General features: G+C 43.4%; 1 protein-coding gene across 1 annotated transcript in view; it reads right to left on the reverse strand.

The window, feature by feature from the left end:
* The window catches only part of LOC140209389 (uncharacterized), a 142,869-nt gene that overhangs the window by 35,868 nt on the left and 84,440 nt on the right, over nt 1-22,561 (reverse strand). The window lies entirely within an intron of this gene.

A 22,561-nucleotide genomic window follows, 5' to 3' on the forward strand; every position in this document is an offset into this window, starting at 1 on the left:
CATTATTCAAATACACTGCAGTCACAGACATAGTCAGTACTGAATCCATTGTTTACAGGAATCTTGAGAATCTCCCTTTCCCTTAAACTTTATCAAGCTCATTCCATAAACACTCAGTGGCCACTTTATTTGGCACATTTGTACACCTGCTCGTTAATGCAAATATTTAATCAGCCAATCATGTGGCAGCAACTTAATGCATAAAAGCATGCAGACCTGGTCAGTTGTTGTTCAGACCAAACATCAGAATGGGGAACAGAAATGTAATCTAAGTGACTTTGACTGTGGGATGATTGTTGGTGCCAGATGGGGTGGTTTGAGTACCTCAGAAGTTGTTGAACTCCAGTAGAATTTACAGAAAATAATACATCCTGTGCGTGGCAGTTCTGTAGGTGAAAACACCTTATTAATGAAGCAACACACACACAAAATGCTGGAGGAACTCAGCTGGCCAGGCAGCATCTATGGAAGACAGTAAATAGTTGATGTTTCAGGCCTATTAATGAGGTCACTGATTCAAGCTGGCAGGATGGCAACAGTAACTCAAATAACCACGTTACAACAGTGTTATGAGAAAGAATCCAGTGTTTTCCTGGTGTATATGACAAATAAACTCTTCTCGGGCTTCAAGCTGGAAGCCCAAGACGAGTTTATTCGTCTACTTCTGTACCTAATAAAGTGGGTGTACTCATCGCCCTCTGCACGGAAAAGTTACTCTTCAGGTCCTTTTTAAATCTTCTCCCTTTCACACTTTACCCCGAGGAGAAGATTTACCATCACCCTTTTACATGTGTCTCATAATTAGTGTTTAAAATTACCCCTTATTCTCCTATGCCTGTGTGGAATGATACAGTCTTTTGAAATCAGATTACCATCCTGGTATTTTGGTGTGTCAGTGGAATCTTTAATAAAGTTGGATGATCAGCCATGATCATAATAAATGGCGGTGCAGGCTCAAAGGGCCGAATGGCCTACTCCTGCACCTATTTCCTATGTTCTATTTCTATGTAAATTTCCTTCCTTTTTAATCAGCTTGTTGTACGTAATCATAGCCTGAATGTTCAGTTAGTCAAAGCCCTGCCACACTTTCCCAAAGTGAATTCTGTCTCCAACTCAACAATTTTATTTTGTAGTTGCAAGTCCGAAGTTCAGAGTAAATGTATTGTCAACGTACAAGTGTCATCAGGTGCAACCCTGAGATTCATTTTCCTGTGGGCATTCACAATAGATACCAAGAAACACAATAGAATCACTGAGAAACTGCACAAAAAGGGTGATGAATCTGTGGAATTCATTACACAGATGGTTGTAGAGGCCAAGTCATTGGGTATATTTAGAGCGATAGTTGAAAGGTTCTTAATTAGTAAGGGCAAAGGTTATGGGGCTAAGGCAGGAGAATGGTTTTCAGAGGGATAATCATCCATGACGAAATGGCGGTGTGGACTTGATGGCCCGATTGGCCTAATTCTACCCCCTATGTCTTATATTCTTCTGGTGCAACAAAGACAGACAACCAATGTGTAGGAGACGACAAACTGTGCAAAAATATAAAAAAATTAATAAGGAAGAAATAAATAATATCAAGAACATGAGTGGTAGTCTTTGGAAGTGAGTCCATAGGTTGTAGAATTAGTTTACGGTTGAGGAGAATGAAGTTATCCATGCCGGTTCAGGAGCCTGATGGTTGTAGGGTAATAAATGTTCCTGAACCTGGTGATGTGGGACCTCAGGTTCCTGTACGTCCTTCCTAATGGCCACAGCCAGAAGACAGCATGGCCTGGATTCTGGTCAGAACTGTTATTAATTCGATCTCGACCCTTCTTCTCCAACAGTTCATTCTTTTATGAGGCTTGCTGTTAAGAGTTAATTGACTGAGCTGCCAATCAATATTGCTGTCATTAATGAATTGGAAGCATTTTTATCTGTAAACCTGTGAAATCTGAGAACAGAGTAAAACACCACTCTACCACATGGTGGTGCAATGGGCAACTGGAAGGGAAAGTTTTCCAATAAGGTGGTGATGTGCTTTGTTGCATCGGTCTCTCCAGATACAACAAATAGTGCAAATGTTGTTTTACACTTTTTTCTTGATTGCAAGACCTTGTTGGACATTAATAATACAAAATACTGTAAGTTTGGTTGATGTGTGAAACAGACAGCATAGGAGCTGCATAGCCTTGGGTTACTGCATGGATCACGCCCTCATACTGCGGCATTGCCTGATACAGTCACCCAGAAGAGGAGGCACCAGAGGCAGTGTGGGGGAAAATGGAACCGTGTAGTGCTGGAGTTCGTGCTAAGTTAAAGGCTAGCAACCGCAAGGCGTCTCTGTCATCAATACCATAAGTAGTGGTGGTTGGGGGTGTGGAGGTGTGGGTGGGTGGGTGGGTGAGTGGGCGGAGGTGTTGATCAGTCTTACTGCTTGGGGAAAATAGCTGTTTTTGAGTCTGGTGGTCTTGGTGTGGAAACTACATAGCTTCCTCCCTGATGGAAGTGGGACAAACAGTTGATGAGGATGGTGGGTAGGATCCTTCATGATATCAGTAGCCCATTTCCAGCACCTTTCTGCATATATGTACGTCTTGGGTGGCAGGTAGGCTGGTGCTGGTGGTGCATTGGCTATGTGTGACTATACATATGTACTCTGTTTGGCACCTTGGCCGCAGAGGACTGATATTTTGCTTAGCTGTATACATGTGTATGTTTGAATCACAATAAACTTGAACTTGAAGCTTAAAGGAGAAACACTGCAAGAGAACAGGAACAAACCAGTCAGCCAGGACAGAATCTGTGAACACAGAGGAGGGCAAGCTGAATGGGAAAGAACACAAGAGGAGAGTAAATACAAGGACAGCAACGTCCATGTCAGAGTGCGAGCTGGATGTGGAAAACCAGGAATTAAATTCAAAAATGACAGAACTGATGCAGAGGGGGGGTTGATTTATGGACAGTAACGCTTCTCAGCCCGTGCCTTTGGTGTTGTAGATCCTGCACTGTAAAGCTTTGTGCCAACTGCTACGCTACCATAATGTCTGTCTTATAGTTTGAGTGAGACGTAGAATTCTCCATGTTTGATCATGCAGGGATTTGATAACTGACAAAGTGATTGATGCTTCCAAACAGAAGTTGGGACAAAACTGCGATTGTTCTAGGGTTTGAATAAAAAATAAAATAACATCTGTGGTCAACAGGAAGGTGAGGACCATGGCATTTTTTTTTCTAATGATTTGAGCTCTTAAGTCTAGTAAGTAGTGCTAGCCCAGTTAAACACATCTCCTGTGCCGTAAGTAAAATGTCAGATATTAGCATTGTCAAGACTCTCCCCCATCTATCCCACAATCTTTTTTAATGGCCAACCAACAGGAGGTACCATGGCATTAGGACAGGGACTGTTAGGATGGGGAAAAACCTATTCTCCCAGGACATGAGACTATTGAACTCTCTACCACCACCCAGGTCTCATCACATGCTTGCAGCATTACACTGTTTACGTTTTAACGTGCTGTAAACACACCTTATGCTAAACGTCAGTCTTCTGAGATATATTTTATTGTTTGAAAATTTGTGATTAATAACACTTTATATGTTGTGTGTGAGTTATATGTACTGTGTATAATAGAAAGCAGAGAGTTGGGATACACAAATGTTACTCTGATTGGTAATCAGTGGTGAGCGGTGTGCTGAAGGGGTCGGTGCTGGGCCCGCAACTGTTCACAATATTCATTAACCGTCTGGAAGAGAGGACCGAGCGTAGTGTATCCAAGTTTGCTGATGATACTAAACTAAGTGGAAAAGCAAATTGTGCAGAAGATATGGAGAGTCTGCAGAGAGATATAGATAGGTTAAGTGAGTGGGCAGACGGAATACAATGTTGGTAAATGTGAGGTCATCCACCTTGGAAGGAAAAATGGAAGATTAGATTATTATTTAAAAGGTAAAAGATTGCAGCATGCTGCTTTGCAGAAGGACTTGGGAGTGCTTGTTCATGAGTCACAAAAGGTTGGTTTGAAGGTGCAGCAGGCTATCAAGAAGGCAAATGGAATGTTGGCTTTCATTGCTAGAGGGATTGAATTTAAGAGTAGGGAGGCCACAACATCACACTTGGCAATCTGTAATAGTACAAGAAACATCCTTTCCACATCTACTCTGTCTAGTCCTTTCAACATTCGAAAGGCTTCAATGAGATCCACCCCACCAACATTCTTCTAAATTCCAGCGAGCACAGACCCAGGGCCATCAAATGTTCCTCGTATGATAACCCTTTCATTCCTGGAATCATCCTTGTGAACCTCCTTTCCTCTCCAATGCCAGCACATCTTTTCTCACATCCCTGGTCTCATATTCTAGACCTCTTGAAATGAATGCTAACATTGCATTTGCCTTCCTTACCACCAACTCAACGTGCAAGTTAACATTTAGGGTGTTCTGCACAAAGACTCCCAAGTCCCTTTGTATCTCAGAGTTTTGGATTTTCTCCCCATTTAGAAAATAGTCTGTACATTTATTTCTACTACCAAAGTGCATGATCATGCATTTTCCAACATTATATTTCATTCGCCACTTACCTGTCCATTCTCCTAATCTAAGTCTTTCTGCATCCTACCTGTTTCCTCAACACTACCTGCCCCTCCAACAATCTTCATATACTCTGCAAACTTGGCAACACAGCCATCTATTCCGTTATTTAAATCACTGATATGCAGCATAAAAGGAAGTGGTCCCAACACCAACCCCTGTGGAACGCCATTAGTCACTGGCAGCCAACCAGACAAGGATCCTTTTATTCCCACTGACTGCCCTCTTCCAATCAGCCAATGCTCTAACCATCTTAGTAAATTTCCTGTAATACTATGGGCTCTTAATTTGGTAGCAGCCTCATATGTGGCACCTTTTCAAAGGCCTTCTGAAAGTCTGAATATACAACATCCACTGCATCCCCTTTATCTATCCTACTTGTAATCCCCTCAAAGAATTCCAACAGGTTAATCAGGCAAGATTTTCCCTTAAGGAAACCATGCTACCTTTGTTCTATCTTGTCCTGTGTCACCACGTACTCCATCACCTCATCCTTAACAATTGACTCTAACATCTTCTCAACCACAGAGATCAGGCTAACTGCTCTATAATTTCCTTTCTGCTGCCTTCTTCCTTTTTTAAAGAGTGGAGGACATTTGCAATTTTCCAGTCCTCTGACATCATGCCAAAGTCCAATGAATTTTGAAAGATCATTTCCAATGCCGCCACAATCTCTAATGCTACCTCTTTCAGAACCCTAGGGTGCAGCTCATCTGGTCTGGGTGTCTTATGTATTTTTAGGTCTTTCAGCTTTTTGAGCACCTTCTCTTTGTAATAGTAACTGCACCCAGTTCTCTTCCTTCACACACTAGAACATCAGGCACACTGCGAGTGTCTTCTACACTGATGACTGATGCAAAATACTCATTTAGTTCATCTGCCATCTCCTTGTCTCCTGTTATTATTTCTCCTGTCTCATTTTCTAGCGGTCCTATATCCACTCTCATCTCTCTTTTATCTTTTATATACTTGAAAATGTTTTTACTATCCACTTTGATATTATTTGCTAGCTTGCTTTTATATTTCATCTTTTCTCTTCTAATGATTCTCTGTAGGTTTTTAAAAACTTCCCAATCCTTTACCTTCCCACTAATTTTTGCTTTGTTGTACGCCCTAACTTCTGTTTTTACTTTGTCAGCCACGGTTGTACTATTTTGCCTCGGGTATTTCTTCACTTTTGGAATACACGTTCTGCACCTTCCTCATTTTTCCCAGAAACGCACGCCATTGCTGCTCTGCTGACATCCCTGTCAGCAGCTCCTTCCAATTGACTTTGGCTAACTCCTTTCTCATACCAATGTAAATTCCCTTCCTCCACTGAAATACTGTTACATCAGACTTTACTTTCTCCATATCAAATTTCAAGTTGAACTCAATTATATTGTGATCACTGGTTCTTAAGGGTTCTTTTACCTTAAGATCCCTAATCACCTCTGGTTCATTACATAACACCCAATCCAGTATAGCTGATCCTCTAGTAGGCTCAACGACAAACTGCTCTAAAAAGCCATTTCTCAGGCATTCAACAAACTCACTCTCTTGAGATCCATTACCAACCTGATTTTCCCAATTGACCTGTGTATTAAAATCTTCCATGACTATAATAACATTACCCTTCTGATATGCTTTTTCCTATTTCCTGTTGTAACCTGTGGTTCACATCCCAGCCACTGTTGGGAGGCCTGTACATAACTGCCATCAGGGTCCTTTTACCCTTGCAGTTTCTCAACTCAACCCACAAGGATTCAACATCTTTAGATCCTATGTCACATCTTTCTCCTGATTTGATGCCATTCTTTATCAGCAGAGCCACGCCACCCCCTCTGCCTACCTTCCTATCCCTTGGACATTCAGCTCCCAACTACAACCATCCTTCAGCCACGCTTCAGACACAACATCATACCTGGCAATCTGTAATAGTACAACAAGATCTTCCACCTTATTTGTTATACTCCGTACATTGAGATACAGCACCCTGAGTACCGTATTTGCTACCCTTTTTGATTTTGCATCCCTGATGTTCTAATACTCACCCTGTTGACTGCAACTATGTCTCATCACCTGCCTGCCCTTCCTGACAGTCTGACTGTATGCTATCTTTACTTTGTAACCATCTATCCTACCCTGAGCCCTATCACTCCCGTTCCCATCCTCCTGCCAAATTTGTTTAAACCCTCCCTAACAGCTCTAATACACCTGCCCGCGAGAATATTGGTCCCCTTCGGGTTCAGGTGCAACCTGTTACTTTTGAACAGGTCATACCTCCCCCAGAATCTGAAGTCCTGCCCCCTGCACCAGCTTCTCAGCCACACATTTATCTGCTAAATCATCTTGTTTCTACCCTCACTGGCACGTGGCACAGGCAGCAATCCAGAAAATACTACCCTGGAGGTCCTGCTTCTCAGCTTCCTACCTACCTCTCTAAAGTCTCTTTCCAGGACCTCCTTCTATTCCTCCTGACAATCACCCAGCTACTCGTCTCTTGCAACTTTGGGGTGACTACTTCTCTGTAACTCTGATCGATTATCTCCTCACTCTTCCGTACAAGCTGAAGGTCATCCAGCTGCTGCTCCAGATCCCGAACACGGTCTTCAAGGAACTGCAGCCGGATGCACTTTACGCAGATGTAGTTCCTTGGGAGACTCTGGGCTTCCCAGGACCCCAATAGCCTGCATGAAGAACACATAGCGGCCATTTACTATATCAGGTAGAGTAACAGAAAAACAAAAAGAAAATCTTAACATAAGCCTACCCAGAGCCAATGTCTTCTCTGAGCCAAAGCCTGACACTTCTACTCTCGCCACTGGCCTACTCCCGACAATGGCCGCTCCGCCTGTCCCTCTTGTACTTTCATTTAGTTTGCAGTGCTCCTGCCTCTGATAGGGACTCTGAAATGGCCAAATGCCCGCGAAGCTCTCTTTTTAAATAAGCATCACCAACCTGGTGGTACACAAGTCTACAGTTTGGTGGTATACATGTGTACAGTTGAATGACAATAAACTTGAACTTGGATATCTCCTGAATCATGGGTTTACAAAAGGAAAGTTATTCACCTATGAATGCAGACGAGAGTAGAACATCACAGAAAACTGGTCCACATGCTAGTGCAAAAGCATGGACATCAGAAAATGACCTGGGATTCAATTGCTGCTTAACAGGACTGTTAGAACAGTTTGTAAAGCTGACCTGTCCTGAAAAATTAAGACAGTGGTTTTCAATTGTGATCCATAGAAACACAGAACATAGAAAACCTACCGCACAATACAGGTCCGTTGGCCCACGAAGTTGTGCCAAACATGTCCCTACCTTAGAAATTAACAGGCTTACCTATAGCCCTCTATTTTTTTTAAGCTCCATGTACCTATCCAAAAGTCTCTTAAAAGATCCTATCATATCCACCTCTACCACCGTTGCCGGCAGCCCATTCCACGCACTCACCACTCTCTGAGTAAAAAACTTACCCCTGACATCTCCTCTGTACTTACTCCCAAGCACCTTAAACCTGTGTCCTCTTGTGGCAACCATTTCAGACCTGGGAAAAGCCTCTGATTATCCACACGATCAATGCCTCTCATCATCTTATACATCTCTATCAGGTCACCTCTCATCCTCTGTTGCTCCAAGGAGAAAAGGCCGAGTTCACGCAACCTATTCTCATAAGACATGCTCCCCAATCCAGGCAACATCCTTGTAAATCTCCTCTGCACCCTTTCTATGGCTTCCACATTTTTCCTGTAGTGAGGTGACCAAAACTGAGCACAGTACTCCAAATGGGGTCTAACGAGTGTCCTATATAGCTGCAACATTACCGCTCGGCTCCTAATTTCAATTTCACGATTGATGAAGGCCAATACAGCGTACGCCTTCTTAACCACAGAGTCAACCTACGCAGCTGCTTTGAGCGTCCTATGGACTTGGATCCCACAATCCCTCTGATCCTCCACACTGCCAAGAGTCTTACCATTAATACTATATTCTGCCATCATATTTGACTTATCAAAATGAACCACTTCACACTTATCTGGGTTGAACTCCATCTGCCACTTCTCAGTCCAGTTTTGCATCCTATCAATGTCCCGCTGTAACCTCTGACAACCCTCCACACTATCTACAACACTTCCAACCTTTGTGTCATCAAACTTACTAACCCATCCCTCCACTTCCTCACCCAGGTCATTTATAAAAATCATGAAGAGCAAGGGTCCCAGAACAGATCCCTGAGGCACTCCACTGGTGACCGACCTCCATGCAGAATATGACCTGTTTGCAACCACTCTTTGCCTTCTGTGGGCAAGCCAGTTCTGGATCCACAAAGCAATGTCCCCTTGGATCCCATGCCTCCTTACTTTCTCAATAAGCCTTGCATGGGGTACCTTATCAAATGCCTTGCTGAAATCCATATACACTACATCTACTACTCTTCCTTCATCAATGTGTTTAGTCACATCCTCAAAAATTTCAATCAGGCTCGAAAGGCACGACCTGCCCTTGACAAAGCCATGCTGACTATTCCTAATCACATTATACCTCTCCAAATGTTCATAAATCCTGCCTCTCAGGATCTTCTCCATCAACTTACCAACCACTGAAGTAAGACTCACTGGTGTATAATTTCCTGGGCTATCTCTACCCCCTTTCTTGAACAAAGGAACAACATCTGCAACCCTCCAATCATCCGGAACCTCTCCCGTCCCTATTGACGATGCAAAGATCATCGCCAGAGGCTCAGCAATCTTCTCCCTCGCCTCCCACAGTAGCCTGGGTTACATCTCATCCGGTCCCGGCGACTTATCCAACTTGATGCTTTCCAAAAGCTCCAGCACATCCTCTTTCTTAATATCTACATGTTCAAGCTTTTCAGTCTGCAGTAAGTCATCACTACAATCACCAAGATCCTTTTCCACAGTGAATTCTGAAGTAACGTATTCGTTAAGTACCTCTGCTATTTCTGAACTGAGTCCCAATACGTTTGTTGCATAACTGACAAAACTTTGATGCAGCCCTTAAAGAATTCTTACATGAAAGCCTTATGACTGCTGTGGGAAAAATTCCTCTGCTCAAATTCCCCAACAATGACAGGTAATATACCTGCTTGGTGATTCTGAGTACTTGCCTTCAATGACTGGTGTACAAAGACATCTAGGTTCCTCCTTTCCTAATCTATCATCCCTCATTTAGAGCAGTGGATATACTAGACAGGATACAAGAATGCTCCTTCTGCAGGATGTGGGAAGGCAGGAAGACCAGCTATCCAGCTGTAGCTTCTAACAGACTGTGTTAAGGAATTGGAGCTGGAGCTGGAGCTGGAGCTGAATGAACTCTGGATCATTCATGAGGCTGAAGGGTTGATCGAAAGGACAGATAGAGAGGTACAGTGCCTATAAAAAGTATTCGCACCCCTTCATTTTTTTTATTGTTTTACAACATTGAATCACAGTGGACTTCATTTGGCTTTTTTGACACTGAACAACAGGAAAAGACTTTTGTGTCAAAGTAAAAACAGATCTCTACAAAGTGATCTAAATTAATTACAAAGATAAAACACAAAATAATTCAAACACGAGGAATTCTGCAGATGCTGGAAATTCAAGCAACACACATCAAAGTTGCTGGTGAACGCAGCAGGCCAGGCAGCATCTCTAGGAAGAGGTACAGTCGACGTTTCGGGCCGAGACTCTTCGTCAGGACTAACTGAAAGAAGAGCTAGTAAGAGATTTGAAAGTGGGAGGGGGAGGGGGAGATCCAAAATGATAGGAGAAGACAGGAGAGGGAGGGATGGAGCCAAGAGCTGGACTAGAGGAACATGGGACAGGAGACCTAGGGAGAAAGAAAAGGGGGAGGGGGGAGGAAAAAACCCAGAGGATGGGCAAGGGGTATAGTGAAAGGAACAGAGGGAGAAAAAGGAGAGAGAGAGAAAGAATGTGTGCATAGAAATAAATAACGGAGGGGGTACGAATTCATTGCTTAAGTTTTCACCCCCCCCCCCCCACACCTTAAAGGCATCCGTTAGCCTTGCGAGACCATGGATCTGCGCCTGGAAAGTCTTCACTCTCTAGGGCGCAGGCCTGGGCAAGGTTGTATGGAAGACCGGCAGTTGCCCATGCTGCAAGTCTCCCCTCTCCACGACACCGATGTTGTCCAAGGGAAGGGCATTAAGGACCCATACAGCTTGGCACCAGTGTTGCGCAGAGCACTGTGTGATTAAGTGCCTTGCTCAAGGACACAACACGCTGCCTCAGCTGGGGCTCGAATTCCACGTGCCCACCCTTAAAATGACACACCAAATCATCACTGCTGCAGCCAATTGGTTTTAGAAGTCCAATTAGTTAAATGGAGATCTGTTTTTGGAGACCTGTGTGCAGTCAAGGTGTTTCAATTGATAGTAGTAAAAATACACCTGTATCTGGAAGGTCCAACTGCTGGTGAGTCAGTATCCTGGCAAAAACTACACCATGAAGACAAAAAAACACTCCAAGCAACTCCACAAAAGGATTATTGAAAAGCGTAATTCAGGAGATGGAAACAAGAAAACTTCCAAGTCACTGAATACCCCTTGGAGTACAGTTAAGTCAATCATCGAGGAATGGAAAGACTATGGCACAGCTGTAAGTCTGTCTGGAGCAGGTCGTCCTCAAAAACTGAGTGACTGTACAAGAAGGGGACTAATGAGGGAGGCCACCAAGAGACCCATGACATCTCTGGAGTTACAAGTTTCAGTGGCTGAGATGGGAGAGACTGCACATAAAACAACTGTTATCCGGGTGCTTCACCAGTCGCAGCTTTACAGGAGAGTGGCAAAGAGAAAGCCACTATTGAATAAACACGTGAAATCTCGACTAGAATCTGCCAGGAGGCACGTGAGAGACTCGTAAAGTCAGCTGAAGAATGTTCTATGGTCTGATGAATCCAAAATTGAGCTTTTTGGCCATCAGACTAAACACTATCTTTGGCGTAAGCAAGACTCTGCAAATCATCAAAAACATACCATCCCTACTGTGAAGCATGGTGGTGGCTGCATTATTCTGTGGGGATGCTTCACTGCAGCAGGCCCTGGAAGGCTTGTGAAGGTAGAGGGTAAAATGAAAGCAGCAAAATACAGGGAAATCCTGGAGGAAAACCTGAAGCAGTCTGCAAGAAAACTGTGACTTGGGAGAAGATTTGTTTTCCAGCAAAACAATGACTCCAAGCATAAAGCCAAAGCTACACTGGAATGGCTTAAGAACAGCAATGTTAATGTCCTGGAGCAGCCAAGTCAGAGTCCAGACCTCAATCCAGTTGAGAATTTGTGGCTGGGGCTGTTCATTCACAATCCCCATGCAATTTGACTGAGCTTGAGCAGTTTTGTAAAGAAGAAAGGGGGAAAATTGCAGTGTCTGGATGTGCAAAGCTGATAGAGACCTATCCACACAGACTCAAGGCTGTAATTGCTACCAAAGGTGCACCTACTAAATACTGACTTGAAAGGGGTGAATATTTATGCAATCAATAATTTTGTGTTTTATTTTTGTAATTAATTTAGATCACTTTGTAGAGATCAGTTTTCACTTTGACGTGGAAGAATTTTTTTTCTGTTGATCAGTGTTAAAAAAGCCAAATTAAATCCACTGTAATTCAATATTGTAAAATAAGAAAATATGAACATTTCCAAGGGGGATGGTGAATACTTTTTATAGGCACTGTAGTTACATAGAAGGTGCAGAACACAGGTAACTGGGTAACGGTCAGAAGGGGGAAATGGATAGGCAGACAGTGCAGAGTACACCTGTGATTTTTCCCCTCAAAATCAGTGGGGAAAAGTTGTACTTGGTAAGTGGGAAGCCTTCAAAAGTGAAATTTTGAGAGTAGAGTTCCTCTCTCAAATATGTTCCTATTAGAATAAAAGACAAGGACAACAGGTTTATAGAACAGGTTTCAAGAGATATTGAGGCCCAGGTTTCAAAGATACAGCAGTTTAAGAACATGGTAACCTACATCAATGACTATCACCTTGTAGCACTACATCCACTGTGATGAAACGTCTTGAGAGGTTGGTGATGAAACACATCAACTCCTGCCCGAGAAGCAACTTGGATCTGCTCTAATTTACCTACCAACACAACAGGTCCCTGACAAATGTCATTTCACTGGCTCTTCACTCAAACCTGGAACACCTGCACAGCAAAGATGCATACATCAGGATGCTCCTTATCAACTACAGCTCAGCACTCAGTACAAGCACCCCTCAAAACTAATCCATAGCTTCAAGACCTTGGCCTCAATACCTCCTTGTGCAATTTGATTCTCGGTTTCCTCACTTGCAGACCCCAGTTAGTTCGGACAGCCAATAACATCTCCAGCACAATCTCAATCAGTATAGGTGCACTACAAGGCTGTGTGCTTAGCCCCTTGCTCTACTCGCTTTACATTTATGACTGACAGACCAAGCACAGCTCCAATGCCATACTTAAGGTTGTTGGTGACACCACTCTCATTGGCTGAATCAAAGGTGAGGGAGATTGAAAACCTGGTTGAGTGGTGTCACAGCCTCTCAGTTAATGTCAGCAACACCAAGAAGGTGATTATTGACTTTTGGAGGAAGAAACCAGATGTCCATGAGCTAATCCTCACTGGAGGATCAGAAGTGGAGAGGGTCAGCAACTTTAAAGTCCTCAGTGTTATCATTTCAGAGGACCTGTTCTGAGCTCAGCATGCAAGAGCAATTACAAAGAAAGCATGGCAGCACCTCTACTTCCTTAGAAGTTTGTGAAGGTTCAGAATGACTTTGACAAACTTCTACAGATGTGCAGCAGACAGTACATTCACTAGTTGAATCATGGCCTAGTATGAGAACACCAATGCCCTTGAACAGAAAATCCTATAAAGAGTAATGGATACAGCCCAGTCCATCAGGGGTAAAGCCCTCTCCACTACTCGAGCACATCTAAATGGAGCGCTGTTGCAGGAAAACAGCATCCATCATCAAGGGCCCCACCACCCAAGTCATCTTCTTAATCCACAAGACCATAAGATATAGGAGCAGAATTAGGCCATTTGGCCCATCGAGTCTGCTCTGCCATTTCATCATAGCTGATCCAATTTTCCTCTCAGCCCCAATCTCCTGCCTTCTCCCCATATCCCTTCATGCCCTGACTAACCAAGAATCTATCAACCTCTGTCTTAAATATACATTAAGATTTGGCCTTCACAGCTGCCTGTGGTAAAGAATTCCACAGATTCACCACTGAGGAAATTCCTCCTCATCTCCATTCTAAAAGAATACACCCCTCTATTCTGAGGCTGTCCAATGGTCTTGAACTCTTCCATCACAGGACACAGCAGTCTTCTCACCAATTTCATCAGGAAGAAGGTACAGGAGCCTCAGGACCCTCATCACCAGGTACAAGAACAGTTATTACCCCACAATCTTCAGGCTCTTAAACCAGAGGGGATAACTTCTCTCAACTTCACTCACTTTATCACTGAACTGTTCCCACATCCTATGGACTCTTGATCTCTTATTTATTATTATTATTTCTTTTTTGTTGTTTTGTATTTGCACAGTTTTGTTGTCTTTTACACACTGGTTGTTTGTCTGTCCTATTGTGTGTCCTTTCATTGATTCTATTGTGTTTCTCGTAGTTACAGTGAATGCCCACAAGAAAATGAATCTCAGGGTTGTAAATGGTGACATATAGATACTTTGAAAATAAATTTACTTTGAACTTTGAAAAAGAAGGAGGTGCATTGCAGGTTAAGGCAGGTGAGGTACTTGAACATAAGAAATGCAGGAGAACACAATGAAATCAGGAGGGCAAAAAGAAGACATGAGGTTGCTTCAGCAGAGAAGCTGAAGGAGAATGCTGAGGACTTCTATAAATATACTAAAAGCAAAAGATAGCAACAGACAAAATTGGTCCTCTGGAAGATCAGAGTGGTCATCTGTGGTTGGAACTGAAAGAGATGGGGGTGATCTTGTGAATTTTTTCAAGCTGTATTCACTCAGGAGCCAGTCACAGAGTCTAGAGATGTGAGGCAATGCAGTAGTGAAGTCATGGACCCTATACAAATCACAGTATTTGCTGTTCTGAGGCAAATCAGAGTGGACAAATCTCCAGGCCTGATAAAGTGTTCCCTCAGACCCTGTGGGGCCCTAGCAGAGGTATCTGAAACATCCTTAGCCATAGGCAAGCTGCTGGAGGATTGGAGGATAGCTAATGTTGTTCTGTTGTTGGCTTTGTGGAAGAAATCACAAAGTGGTTGTAGATGGTTGCCTCTGAAGACCTGAGACTAGCAGTGTGCCACAGGCACTGATGCTGGGTCTGTTGTTGTTTGTCATCTATATCAATGACATGGATGCTAATGTGGTAAAATGGATCAGTAAATTTGCGGATGAGACCAAGATTGGGGTGGGGGGGGGGGTAGTGGATAGCAAGGAGGACTATCAAAGCATGCAGCGGGATCTGGACCAGCTGGAAAAATGGGCTGAAAAATGGCAGAAAGAATTTAATGCAGACAGTGTGAGGGGTTGCACTTTGGGATGACCAACAAGAGTAGGTCTTTCACATTGAGAAGTAGGGCACTGAGGAGTGTGGCAGAACAAATCCATAATTCCTTTAAAGTGGCATCACAGGTAGATAGGATCATAAAGAAATTTCTGGGCATTGGCCTTAATAAATCAATGTATTGAGTCCAGGAGTTGGGATGTTATGTTGAAATTATATTGTTGGTGGGGCCTAATTTGGAGTATTGTGTACAGTTTTGGTCACCCACCTACAGGAAAAATATAAATAAGATTGAAATAGTGGAGAGAAAACTTACAAGGATGTTGTTAGGACTTGAGGTCCTGAGTTATAGGGAAGGGTTGAATTGGTTAGGATTTTATTCCCTGCAGTGTAGGAGAATGTGGGGAGATTTGATAGAAATATACAAAATTATGAGGCAGGTAGATAGGGTAAATGCAAGGAGGCTCTTTCCACTGAGGTTGAGTGAGACAATAACTAGAGGTCATGGGTGAAGGGTGAAAGGTGAAATGTTTAAAGGGGATTTCTTCAGTCAAGAGGATGGTGAGAGTGTGGAACGAGCTGCCAGCGAAAGCTATGGAGGGCAATGGTCCAGGTGCAGGTCAATATGACTCGGCAGTTCAGCATGGATTAGATAGGCCAAAGGGCCTGTTCTGGGCTGTATTGTTCTATGGCTCTGACTTAAACTGCAGATCATTTATCTGCCTACCTACCGAACGTGCCTAAATCATCTACCGCATAGCTCATATTCCCCCTCAGTTCTGTACATCTGTAAAATTGGAAACGTTACATTTAATTCTCTCATCCAATCATTTTTGGTGGTGGGGTGAAGATATGACTCTACTCCTTCCCTCCGGTAGCCTGCAGGTTACCCTTGGGCAAGGTGTAGCAGCTGCTTAGCTCCCCGATCAGGGTCACTTGAAGCCATGGGAGCAGGTGATAGATGGTCGTTTGAGCAGCTATTCGAGTTACTGCCGCCTTTCTGTCAACTTGAATCAATCTGGCTATTCTCCTCTGACCTCTCTCATTAACAAGGCTTTTTCACCCACAGAAATGTTGCTCACTGGATTTTTTTTAGCTTTTTCAAACTGTTCTCTGTAAACTCTAGAGACTGTTGTACATGAAAATCCCAGAAGATCTGTGACACTCAAAGTACCCTGTCTGGCACTAACAATCATTCCATGGCTAAAGTCACTTGTATCACATTTCTTCCCCATTCTTAAGATTTGGTCTGAACAACAACTGAACCTCTTGACCAGGTCTACATGCTTTTATGCATTGAGTCTCTGCGTCATGATTGGCTGATTAGATATTGGCATCAACAAGCAAGTGTACAGGAATATCTAAAAAAAAGTGGTCACTGTGTGTATTTCAGCAGCTATTTCATGGTGCTCAGCAAAAATATATTACAAAGGACTCAACGAGAAAGAGGAACCTTCTGCAGTTAACAAAAGACGTGACGGAAACTATTAAATCAAAGACTAAAGTATGTAGAGTGGCAAATGCTGTGGTAGATCAGAGGACTGGGTATTTTTTCCAGGCATTTGCAGCAAGAGACTAAAAAGATAATATCGAGAGGAGAAATTGGTTCTAAGAGAAACCAGGCAGGTAATAATTAAACAAAGTACAAGATCACTCACAGAAATAAAATGCAGGCCAAGTAGCATCCATGCCAGGACAACCTGACTCAAAAACAGTTACCTTCCCCAAGCAGCAAAACTGATCAACACGTCGCTCACTAACCCAGCCCTCCACACCCACAACCATCATTTCCTGTCAGTCACGTTATGTAGAGTTACTTCTGTACGTAGCATCACTTTATGGACACACAAGTCAGCTTATAAACATAGCTTGATATGTATTTATATTTATCTGTTCTTTATGCTTATTGTGTTTTTTTGTGCTATATCGGAAGCGGAGTAACAATTATCTTATTCTCCTTTACTCTTGTGTACTAGAGCGTGTTAGTTATCGATGGAGGAATTAGAAACATAGAAAACCTACAGCACTATACAGGCCCGCCGGCCCACAGAGTTGTGCCGAACATGTCCCTACCTTAGAAATTACTATGCTTACCTATAGCCCCCTATTTTACTAAGCTCCATGTACCTATCTAAAGGTCTCTTAAAAGACCCTATCTTATTCGCCTCCAGCGCCGTTGCGGCAGCCCATTCCATGCACTCACCATCCCTGAGTAAAAAACTCACCCCTGCCATCTCCTCTGTACCTACTCCCCAGCACTTAAACCTGTGTCCTCTTGTGGCAACCATTTCAGCACTGGGAAAAAGCCACTGACTATCCACATGATCAATGCCTCTCATCATCTTATACACCTCTATCAGGTCACCTCTCATTCTCCGTCGCTCCAAGGAGAAAAGGCCGAGTTCACTCAACCTATTCTCATAAGGCATGCTCCCCAATCCAGGCAACATCCTTGTAAATCTCCTCTGCACCCTTTCAAAGGCTTCCACATCCTTCCTGTAGTGAGGCAACTAGAACTGAGCACACTACTCCAAGTGTGGTCTGACCAGTGTCCTATATAGCTGCAACATTACCTCTCGACTCCTAAATTCAATTCCATGATTGATGAAGGCCAATACAGCGTACGCCTTCTTAATCACAGAGTCAACCTGCGCAGCTGCTTTGAGTGTCCTATGGACTCAGACCCCAAGATCCCTCTGATCCTCCACACTGCCAAGAGTCATACCATTAATGCTATATTCTGCCATCATTTTTAACCTACCAAATTGAACCATTTCACATTTATCAGGGTTGAACTCCATCTGCCACTTCTCAGCCCAGTTTTGCAACCTATTAATGTCCCGCTGTAATTTCTGACAGCCCTCCACACTATCCACAACACCTCCAACCTTTGTGTCATCAGCAAACTTACTAACCCATCCCTCAACTTTCTCATCCAGGTCATTTATAAAAATCACGAAGAGTAGGGGTCTCAGAACAGATCCCTGAGGCACTCCACTGGTGACCAACCTCCATGCAGAATATGACCCGTCTACAACCACTCTTTGCCTTCTGGGGGCAAGCCAGTTCTAGATCCACAAAGCAATGTCCCCTTGGATCCCATGCCTCCTTACTTTCTCAATAAGCCTTGCATGGGGTATCTTATCAAATGCCTTGCTGAAATCCATATACACTACATCTACTACTCTTCCTTCATCAATGTGTTTAGTCACATCCTCAAACAATTCAATCAGGCTCATAAGGCATGACCTGCCCTTGACAAAGCCATGCGGACTACTCCTAATCATATTATACCTCTCCAAATGTTCATAAATCCTGCCTCTCAGGATCTTCTCCAACAACTTACCAACCACTGAGGTAAGACTCACCAGTCTATAATTTCCTGGGCTATCTCTACTCCCTTTCTTGAATAATGGAACAATATCCGCAACCCTCCAATCCTCCAGAACCTCTCCTGTCCCCATTGATGATGCAAAGATCATTGCCAGAGGCTCAGCAATCTCCTTCCTCACCTCCCACAGAAGCCTGGGGTACATCTCATCTGGTCTCGGCGACTTATCCAACTTGATGCTTTCCAAAAGCTCCAGCACATCCTCTTTCTTAATAGCTACATGCTCAAGCTTTTCAGTCTGCTGCAAGTCATCACCACAATCACCAAGATCTTTTTTCCATGGTAAATACTGAAGTAAAATATTCATTAAATACCTCTGCTATTTTCGGTTCCATACATACTTTCCCACTGTCACACTTGATAGGTCCTATTCTTTCACGTCTTATCCTTTTGCTCTTCACATACTTGTACAATGTCTTGGGGTTTTCCTTAATCCTGCCCACAAAGGCCTCCTCATGGCCCCTTCTGGCTCTCCTAATTTCCTTCTTAAACTCCTTCCTATTAGCCTTATAATCTCATCAAAGTTGCTGGTGAACGCAGCAGGCCAGGCAGCATCCCCAGGAAGAGGTACAGTCGACATTTCAGGCTGAGACCTTTCGTCAGGACTAACTGCCAGTTAGTCCTGACGAAGGGTCTCGGCCTGAAACGTCGACTGTACCTCTTCCTAGAGATGCTGCCTGGCCTGCTGCATTCACCAGCAACTTTGATGTGTGTTGCTTGAATTTCCAGCATCTGCAGAATTCCTGTTGTTAGCCTTATGATCTTCTGGATCTCGAACATTACCTAGCTCTCTGAACATTTTGTAAGCTTTTCTTTTCTTCTTGACTAGATTTATTACAGCCTTTGTACACCACAGTTCCTGTACCCTACCATAACTTCCCTGCCTTATTGGAACATACTTATGTAGAACTTCACACAAATATTCCCTGAATATTTGCCACATTTCTTCTGTACTTTTCCCTGAGAACATCTGTTTCCAATTTAAGCCTCCAATTTTCTGCCTGATAGCCTCATAATTCCCCTTACTCCAATTAAACGCTTTTCTAACTTGTCTGTTCCTATCTCTCTCCAATGCTATTGTAAAGGAGATAGAATTATGATCACTATCTCCAAAATGCTCTCGCACTGAGAGATCTGACACCTGACCAGGTTCATTTCCCAATACCAAATCAAGTACAGCCTCTCCTCTTGTAGGCTTATCTACATATTGTGTCAAGAAACTTTCCTGAACACACCTAACAAACTCCACCCCATCTAAACCCCTGGCTCTAGGGAGATTCCAGTCACTATTTGGGAAATTAAAATCTCCTATTACGACAACTCTGCTATTATTACACCTTTCCAGGATCTGTTTCCCTATCTGCTCCTCAATAACCCTGTTACTATTGGGCGGCCTGTAAAAAAACACCCAGTAAAGTTACTGACCCCTTCTTGTTCCTAACCTCCACCCACAGAGACTCTGTACACAATCCCTCCATGGCGTCCACCTTTTCTGCAGCCGTGACACTATCTCTGATCAACAGTGCCACCCTCTTTTGCCTCCCTCCCAATCCTTTCTGAAACACCTAAAACCCGGCACTTGAAGTAACCATTCCTGTCCCTGTGCCACCCAAGTCTCTGTAATGGCCACCACATCATATCTCCAAGTGCTGATCCACGCTCTAAGCTCATCTGCTTTGTTCACAACACTTCTTGCGTTAAAATAGACACATCTCAAACCTTCAGTCTGAGCGCGTCCCTTCTCTATCACTTGCCTATTCTCCCTCTCGCACTGCCTACAAGCTTTCTCTATTTCTGAACCAACCTCCTCTTCCCCAGTCTCTTCAGTTCAGTTCCCACCCCGCAACATTTCTAGTTTTCACCCAGTGTACGCTGCCGTGTTCTTTTGATTGACAGTAAATGAACAAAATCAGTGCAGGCACCCAGGATAACTTTTTCTGTCAGTGTCAAGTCTTTTCATGTCTTCTTGATACTGGTCTGAATTTTATTAAGTCATACTATAAAACAAAATGATCAAAAATCACTACTTTTTAAATTAGCGTCTGTCGGCCCAAAAGGATAACATGATACAATCACAGTACAGGTGTGCCCCGCTTTTTGAACGTTGCTTTACGAAACCTCACTGTTACGAAAGACCTACATTAGTACCCTGTTTTCGCTAACAGAAAGTGTTTTCACTGTTACGATAAAAGCAGCGTGTGAAAAAATGCAGCGGGCGATAAAAGGCAGTGTGTGCCCCGAGCAGCCGCTCTCCCCCCGGATTCGGAACGGCATTCTCGCCGGCATTGCTTAAACATGTGTCTGTGAGCAGCCATTTGCAAGATGAGTTCTATGGTATCGGAAAAGCCTCAAAGAGCTCGTAAGGGTGTTACATTTGAGTAAAATTAGACATAATTAAGCATTTCGATCGTGGTGAATGAAGTAAGGTTGGCTTGTGGAAGCTGACGAAGATGATGTTGAAGAGGTTTTGGCATCCCATGACCTAGAACTGATAGATGAAGAGCTGATGCAATTGGAAGAGGAAAGAATAACAATCAAAACTGAATGAGTAATGATGAAGTACGACTTTAATTTTGAAAGGGTACATCGGTTTAGGGGATATTTGCAGGATGGTTTGAGTGCTTACAAAGAACTGTATGATAGAAAAATGTGTGCGGCTCAGCAGTCAAGCAAGCCTTCCACATGAGCCACAGCAGATGACGAACCTCGACCTTCGACATCGAGGCGGGCAGCCATAGGGGAAGATGAGCTGCCTACTCTAATGGAAACAGACGACGAGATGACACCCTAGCGTCCCACCACCCCAATACCCAGGCCGCAGATACCGATTCGCGGAAAGGCAGCAGTAGCCGGGAGACACACAGCACATCTTTAAGAAAAAAAACGAAATAAACATGCTAATTAATTAGGTGCTGCCCGACATGTAATTGTCGGCCCAGATCAGAGGCGATGCAATCGGCAATTGGCATTGATCTGGGCCAACAACTACGTGCCGGGTGGCACCTAATTAATTAGCATGTTTATTTCAGCTTTTTTCTGAAAGATGAGCTGGATGCGTCCCGGCTACTGCTGTACCACTGCATGCTTCACGGCAATGTATCACTCGGCAGCCTGGAGAGTGGGGGCCACTGCACCACCCAAAGTCCGACAAGTCTAACACACCATCATCAGTGTGTTCCGTGCTTTCCCAGTTCCGGTAAGTGATACTACACTGTACATACATTATTTCTACTTTATATCGGCTGTGTATTTTTACGTGTCATTTGGTATGATTTGGCAGCTTCATAGCTTAAAGGTTACTGGAGAGTGCTTGCGCTGTGTTTTTGCCGATGGCATTTGCGTGAGATTTTCGCTACGAAGAACAGTTCAGGCGATGATTGTGGAAAAGTATTTCTACTTTATATAAGCTGTGTATTTATCATATCATTCCTGCTTTTACTATATGTTACTGTTACTTTAGGTTTTATGTGTTATTTGGCATGATTTGGTAGGTTATTTTTGGGTCTGCGAATGCTCACAGAATTTTCCCATATAAATAAATAGTAATTGCTTCTTTGCTTTACGACATTCCGGCTTACGAACCGTTTCATAGGAACGCTCTACCTTCGGATGGCGGGGGAAACCTGTTTTAAAAGCTGTTTGCTCTAAGCATGGTGTAGTTCTAACGGCCAAACAAGTACACGTGACCGATGCTAGTTAGAAACTGTTCAGCAGCAGTCTCCTGTCTCCATTTAGAGGGTGGCATCGTGTTTGAAATAAACAAAGGATATACCGGAGATATATAAAATGTTTTATGCATTGTATTGTACTGCTGCCACAAAACAACAACTTTCGTGACATATGTCGGTATTAATAAACCTCACTCTGCATCCAAAGGAATTGGCTTCCGAATTCATAGGTGCCTTTGACTTCACAGATGTGCATTGAGTTCCGAGACGGTGGTAGTCAACAGGAAAATTTTAAATGTCATTGCCTTGTAGAAGAAGAGAGGGTGACAAAAACCACAGAAAACTACAGGGCAGTTAGTTTAACATCTGCTGTTGGCAAGATGCTGGCATCTATAATCATGGAAGTAATAGCTAGTTATTTCAAAAAGTTTAATATAATTAAGCTA

Source organism: Mobula birostris, chromosome 14 (assembly GCF_030028105.1).
Source record: "Mobula birostris isolate sMobBir1 chromosome 14, sMobBir1.hap1, whole genome shotgun sequence".
Taxonomy (NCBI): Eukaryota; Metazoa; Chordata; class Chondrichthyes; order Myliobatiformes; family Myliobatidae; genus Mobula; species Mobula birostris.